Genomic DNA, 6,841 nt, shown 5'->3' on the forward strand with positions numbered 1-6,841 from the left:
AAATGCATGCGATGTCAGTGTGATGTCTGCATGACAAGGCCACATGTTTGGTGGGGCCAGCCCACTACCGATTCCTTGTCGGCGATGCCGTCTACTGTGTCGCACTAAGTAAGACATAGATGCGCCTCATAGGATTAGCCGAAGACTTGCCCGGAGCCTCTGATTTGACACCATAAAAGGTCTAATGATCCACTGAGACTTGTATCCGCTCTATATTTGATATTGACATAATCACTTTAGCTAAGATAGCCTTTAGTACAACCCATCCAGAAATAAGCACAACGGGAGCCCCCGAGCCTCCTTAGCGATTTGAAACATCCAGCCGTCCATCTCGTTTTTCTGATGCGATTCCGTCCGTCGGATCGAGCCTCCGGACAATCCGGGCCGCCGGATCGAGAGGAGACACTGCTACAATGAATAGTAGTCAAAAATGCATGCCACCCCGTGCAATTCTGGTGCCCCGCCGGGGGCATTTCCGTCATTTCGCATGACTTGGGAAATATCCAATAGTGGCAGGGGTGAGTACCTGGTCGTCGCTCTCCCTGCAGGCCCGCACTCGTGCCGCGCCCCTCTCCTCTCCCTGCTGCCTCGCCTCTCTCCCTCCCTCCAAACCCTAGACTTGCCCGCGCCTCCCTGCCCCGCCGCCGTCCAGTTCCAACCCCTGCCCCATCGAGCGGCTCATGGCGGTGCCGGATCCGGTGTCGAGGTCGAGGCGCGCTTCCCGTGCGTGGGGAGAGGCACCCAAACCTAGTCCAAGACTCGCACCACGGCATGCTCGCCGCCGTCCTCGTCAGGTGAGCCCTGTCTGTGAGGGGGAGCAAGCTCTACGCCCCTGATGACTAACACAAGTCGTGGCTCAGGGTCGCCGGCAAGGCGCCATGGTGGCTGCTTGTTCCCCTGCTGCCTCTCTCATGTTGCCGCCGCCCCCATCTGAGCTCGAGCTATAGAGGCGTGCCGCTAGGTCAGTCCACCCCCTCACCTTCTCTTGCTTGTACGTCGCCGCCTGTGCGAGCCAAGAAGATGAGGAGGAGGCAGAGAGGGAGATGGTTCCATTTATTTACCAGTATTTTGTTGATTTGGGATCTCGTTTGGTTGCAGGTCCCCTCTTTCTTCCAGTCTTTTCGCCGGATCTACTGATGCACTCGTCGATCTCTAGGTATGTGTCTATTTTCTCTTGTTCTTGGTGATTGGATTATGCTAATCTCTATTTTTTCCCTTTCTATACCTGCAGATTGGTCCTCTGTGGCTCAATCCCCTAGTCAATGCCTCCTTCGATCTATGGCTGCTCGTCTCTGGTTACTGATCTGCAGGTCAACCCTTCTTCTCCCCCTCCTTTATGCTCCCCTTCTTTTCCAGAGCTAGGTACACGGTTGTATGGTGATATGCTGGTTGTGCATAGGCTGGAGAATAAGATCCTTCTATTTCTTGTCTTGTTTATGATATATACAACCAAAAGTATCATTCACTTTGTGCATTGGTTCTTTTTGTGGTTGCCTTGCCTTTTGTCCCTTCCTGGTAGGGCTGACACTTGTTCTTTTGTGCATGGAATGTTGATGTTTTTGTATTTGGAGCTTGGCTTAATTAGGAAGGAAATTCTATGTGGATATATTGTTACTTGGCCAGTTCTGTTGTTGGCCTCATGTTAGATAAATTTCAGGTTTCGTGCTCGCTTTATGAGCTTGGGGATGGTCACCTGTTCAGTTTTTTTACTTTCTGCACTGCTCGATAAATCAATGACTTTTGATTCAATATCTGGCCTAGGTAGCTATTCATCTTGCATCAATCTGTGTGCAGCCGAAGAATGTTGGTTCCATCCATCTCGAGTAGGTTTTCTTGAGCTCAATAATTAATTTTTATGGAAAGTGTGTTTTGCCGAGTAATAATTATATAGGCTAATGCATGCCCCAGTTTAGGATTACTGTTAAAATTACTCCATTTGCGGTGTTCCTGGATTCTAGTGATGTAGTTTCAGAATAGCCTTCTTTTAGTCTGACAAAAGGGGTTTTTTCATTTGTACGTTAGCAAGGTGTCTGAAGATATATATCTTGGCAAAAGATACAAAAAAGGGAACGTCATACAGGGAATGGGAACGAACACGATAATATTGACTGATAAATTACTTTGCTTCAGTTTAGGAGGTTCTGGTGTGGTGGTCTTGATGTAACTGCAGTATTCAGTGTAAAGTTTGTGGTCTGCACCTGTTTTTTTCTTTTCTTAAGAGAACACACATATATTTTTTATCTAAAGAATTAGTGTGACTATCATGGGACTTGAGTATTCAGTCTGTGTACTTCCAAGGTCTACATCCTAACATGAACCAAGCACTAGGACTGACATGTAACTTGAGTATTCAGTCTGTGCAAGGAAATGTAATGCTTGGTCTGAAGCCAATAACAATATTTCTACATGTAAGAAGTTGAGGTCATATATTTGTTTCCTTTTGAAAGAAGAATCCTATTGTTCTTGTGGATACATGTTATGTATTCCGTCAAAGCATGTGTGCGTGCAAACTTTGTTTTTTTAGTATAGCATGGTTGGGACTGAGGTTCAGAGTTTTGTTTGTGTCCAGGTATATATGTACTTCCCATTCCATCGGCTTCGGTTGGCATGTTACCTGAGGTAAATTCATTTTCCTCTTTGCCTATGCTCTGTAGAGTTGGTCGCCATGCCTCTGTGATCACATTACTTCCCATTTTCAGGGTCGTGCTTCCCATTACAGGCCGACGAGACGGCAGATTCGGTTAGTGAGAAGATCGTCCAAAAGAACATCGTCGAGAAAGACGAGCTGACGCAAAGAGGTGATTATTGTTATTCTGTCAGTCGACATCGCTTCCGCTGCAAATGTACCCATGTTTGTTGTCTGATATAATTTTCCCCCTTGTGTCCATGGTTTTCAGGTCTGAACCATATGTTCCTGTTATTGCCCCAGTGAGTGCGGCAAGAAAGGCAGGAAGAAGTAATCCCTTCTGTTTACCTTGCTTTGATGTGCATGTTACTATTTCCTTGCTTTCCTGTGTACAGATTGTTCTACTTCATTTTGCCTCTGTAATCATTTTACCTTGTAAGAATCACTGCCCATTGATTTATTCTTGTGTCGTTTCAGGACAAACTCGATATTCTGGTGGCGTAAAACTTTTGCAGACGGTTAATGTAGATAGATGGTCTTTTATCAAAATGCCTGTACTAGCGATTCCCCTGCTTACGCTCCGGCTCCCAGGCACTTACCGCCAAATCACTTGGTTGCTTCTGGGCGACGATGGTTGCTATCAAGACCATCTCGCTTTCCATCCGGACTATCGGGCTCTGTAGATAGAGACTGGCATTTAGTCAGGTAAAGTTATACTTGGATTCCTTTCCGTTCATTTATTCGAGTTCTCATATTTCTGTAAACTAATTTCTGCCCGTTCCTACTGTTCCTTGACTTGGCGGAAGGAGGTGATACAAGTTCATCCAATGATGTGCAACATCCTTTGGAGTGCTTTGGGCCCTCGCGTTCAGTTTCATGGAGGTATCCGTGTGCAGAGGGTCACGAAGACTTTGTTGCCTCGCCTATTTTGCATGTACTTGTGTAGACAAGCTGAACCTGCTGATGACTTTATTGCCTTGCCTATTTAGCATGTACTTGGTGGATATCGATGACTTTTATCAATTTGTGGCTCGGCGCGTACCATTGTATCAAATCATGGAGTGCTTTGGGCCCTCGCATGATCTGCAACATCCTTTGGAGTGCTTTGGGCTCTTGCATGTACTTGCCAATAGATTTGACTTTATTGCCTTGCCTTGATACAATGGTACTATAGATTTGACTCAGGCAATAAATTTGTGGGATTCGGAAACACTGTGCAGTACAATTGTAGCAAATCTATTGGCATTTGTCATTATGCTTATTGATATATCTCCTCCCACCCTGAACTATTATTGCAGCTGCTCGTGGTCAGGGGCGCAATGTACGTGGAGGTGTTCAATAGAGGGGTCATTCTGCCGCCCTGCAACATCAGGAAGAGGAACAGTAGGAACGGGCTGCCCTTCACCTATTACGACGGCATCTACCTGAACCCAGTTAACCTGAACTCCATAACTGAAGCTATGTTTATTCTGATATATAATATGTCTTGCTCAGAATTTCCAGTTGCTAGAAGTTAGCTTCTCTATACAGTCTGATATCGCTAATCTCAAATGAATCTTTATTTTGTTTTGTTTTAATTAGTGCACCAATTTTCTTTTGCTGTGCAGTGCCTTTGAAGATGTATAGCGGTGCGCAGACGGATTGATCTTCCTGTTCGTACTCGTAGATTGCATATCTGAACTTGGCAAAGAATGGACCACATGCTTCTCTAGCCTCAGAAGCATGGTGACCTGCTCTGCCTCCCCCTAATTTCTATCTTCCACTCCTTTACGCCCTTCTGATTCTTGATTTGATGTGCCCTGCTATCATGCTTCTTGGGTCAAATTACTTAATTTTTGGAGCTCTTGCTTTGTTTACCTCTTTGTTATGTTCTATGTCTTCCAGATATATTGGTTAAAACCCTTCTGATTATTGCTCTTGATTTGAATTTCAGTTCATATGAAGCAAATACAAGGCATGCAGTGCTTTACGATTTGAGATGCCGCCCCCCCGGCCTGCCGCCGACGGCACACTGCTCTTCCAGCCGCCCCTGAGCCCACGCGACTCGCTGGATCATGCCCGCCCCTGAGCAGTGCGCAGCTCGCCGGACTGATTCGTGCCACCCACGCCAACCTGAGATCCGCCTCTGCAGGTATGAACTCCCCTCCAATGTCCTCTTCCCCTCCATCCATTCTTTCTCTATTTTGTTCAACTTGTTAGTTAAAGGATTCAGATTCTTGCCATGATTGATTGTTAGTCTTTGTACATGAATGGATTAAGATGTGATGTGAGACGAGAGCTAGCAACAGATGTGCTTGTTCTACATATAGGTGCAATTCTTTAGCTGATGCTTGTTACAATATTGAAAACATTTTACTCTTTACTGCACTAGGACGTGATGGCTAGATCACCGCGAGCCCCTACCCCGACCCCAAGGTCGGCGGCAGCGTCAATCCCGACGGCCAGGTCACCGTCACCCCCAACCTCGACGCCCAGGTCAGCAGAAGGTACATTCGATCCCTGGTACATTTGTTCTCTGAAGGCCCAAAGTTTTTAAATCTAACTGAAACCAAAGCTTTGTGATTTATATCCAACTGAAGATCCAAAGCTTGTAGTTAAAATGATAGCTAGGTGGTACAAGGACCGGCATCATGTGTACCTCATTCATGTGGATACTAAAATGTGCTCTCATCCGCTATTTTGCTAGGACTTCTTTGTTCTCTTTCTTAATGCAGTCGTTGATAAGATAATTTCTGTAATGTTGTAAGACCATAGAGAACATATGTTTCATAGTCAATAGAATTGAGAACATCGTACATTGTACACCCTGTGACGTTAACAAAGATGTTCTCAATTCTCCTTAATTTGGTCTGCCTAAGCCACAGAAAATGTGTCCACTGCCTAATCGGGTGTTTAGTAATTCATTTTTAGAGAGTGTGTGGATTTTGTTTCATCACGGTTAGTAAAACCAGTAGCACGGTGGATCATTTTTGTACTGCTAAAATTTGGTCTTCCATAACAGAATGGTTTGTGAACAACATTTTATTTTGATGGATATATGGAATTGATTTTAACAACATTGTGGACATGAACTGTTGTATGACAGGGTTAGTATTGGTTGCCTATTCTCACTAGCAAAAAGATTGTACAATGTACTAATAAAGGGTCCGATCAACAATCAAGAGTGTCTCGTGACAAAGTTTTGGATTTGCATCTGTCTCCTACTATGTAGATCTATTCGAAACATTACAAACCCCAACATTGGTCTTTCCATTAACTGTTTCACTAACACCCAGACTTGGTACTGGTCATTACATGAAACAAAGAAGTGTTAATCGTATTGTATATTGCAGAAGGTAGATGAAGTAAGTGAGGTGACCTATTTTCTCACTACTTATTTGATATTGACTTAACCATCATCCTATGCCTTCATGTTAGTTAGGGTTCATATTTTATTGCATTAACTAAAGCATCATGTTTTGTTATTTTACTCCCTCTGTTCATTTTTATAGGTGTGGATGGAAGAGTGAGAATAACTACAGGTTGGTCAAAGATTGAAAGAAATCGCTTATGTGTCTTCGGCTTCGACACTGCGCATAGGAAGTCGTCGCTGATAATCCAAAATTTGAAAAGGTTAGTTCAAGGTTCATAACTCTGTTGTCAATGGAGAAAATTTTATCTGTTTCAAGTGACTGAACAAACTACTCATAGCAGGTTCATGTGTTGTGGCATATGAAAGGTTGGAAGTCAAGACGAACAGGTGGATCTGTCCAAAAAATATGCTTCTGTGGAACTACATAGTTTTTTTGTTCTTGCGTTGCCACTGTGGCTTGATTTTGCTGCATGAAAAGTACATTGTCTGTATCAAATGGATTGATGGACCGGTCTTTCGCTTTTGTAAAGTATATATTTCCATTCCCCATGAACTTCCCACGTGGTTTCTTTGCATTTGGTACATGTGATTGCTTTGCCTTCTGTCATGACTTTGACAAATGATTCTATACCAAGTAACTATTGTGGTTTGTTTAATCGCTAGGACAAAACGTTCAGCCAGGCACCACGCGCCAAGGCGCGTTTCCGATCTAGTAGGGTATTAATCATTGGAGAAAGATTGATATCTCCTAGATGACTACTTTGACAGATGTTGCCCCTCCTAGCGTAGCGGTTTTTTTAAAACAGGAAAATCTTCTCATAAGTGTTAATTTAAGATTTAAAACCCAAAGTAAATGCTGACAA

General features: G+C 44.0%; 1 long non-coding RNA gene across 5 annotated transcripts; it reads left to right on the forward strand.

Moving 5' to 3' along the window:
* Positions 1-565: 565 nt before the first annotated feature.
* Positions 566-6,525, forward strand: LOC120968335 (uncharacterized). 5 transcript variants are annotated; one of them, XR_006666284.2, is made up of 15 exons: positions 566-794; positions 861-961; positions 1,099-1,156; positions 1,232-1,310; positions 1,762-1,823; positions 2,570-2,619; positions 2,700-2,798; positions 2,898-2,956; positions 3,104-3,508; positions 3,925-4,059; positions 4,234-4,351; positions 4,560-4,757; positions 4,998-5,112; positions 6,118-6,238; positions 6,320-6,525. It is a non-coding gene; the product is annotated as an uncharacterized lncRNA (long non-coding RNA). The 5 variants fall into 5 exon arrangements; XR_005762760.3 differs by lacking the exon at positions 1,762-1,823 and adding an exon at positions 3,616-3,791; XR_005762761.3 differs by lacking the exon at positions 1,762-1,823 and having other exon boundaries at positions 3,104-3,560.
* The last annotated feature ends 316 nt before the right edge of the window (positions 6,526-6,841 follow it).

The sequence above is a fragment of the Aegilops tauschii genome, chromosome 7 (assembly GCF_002575655.3).
Source record: "Aegilops tauschii subsp. strangulata cultivar AL8/78 chromosome 7, Aet v6.0, whole genome shotgun sequence".
NCBI classification, from domain to species: Eukaryota; Viridiplantae; Streptophyta; class Magnoliopsida; order Poales; family Poaceae; genus Aegilops; species Aegilops tauschii.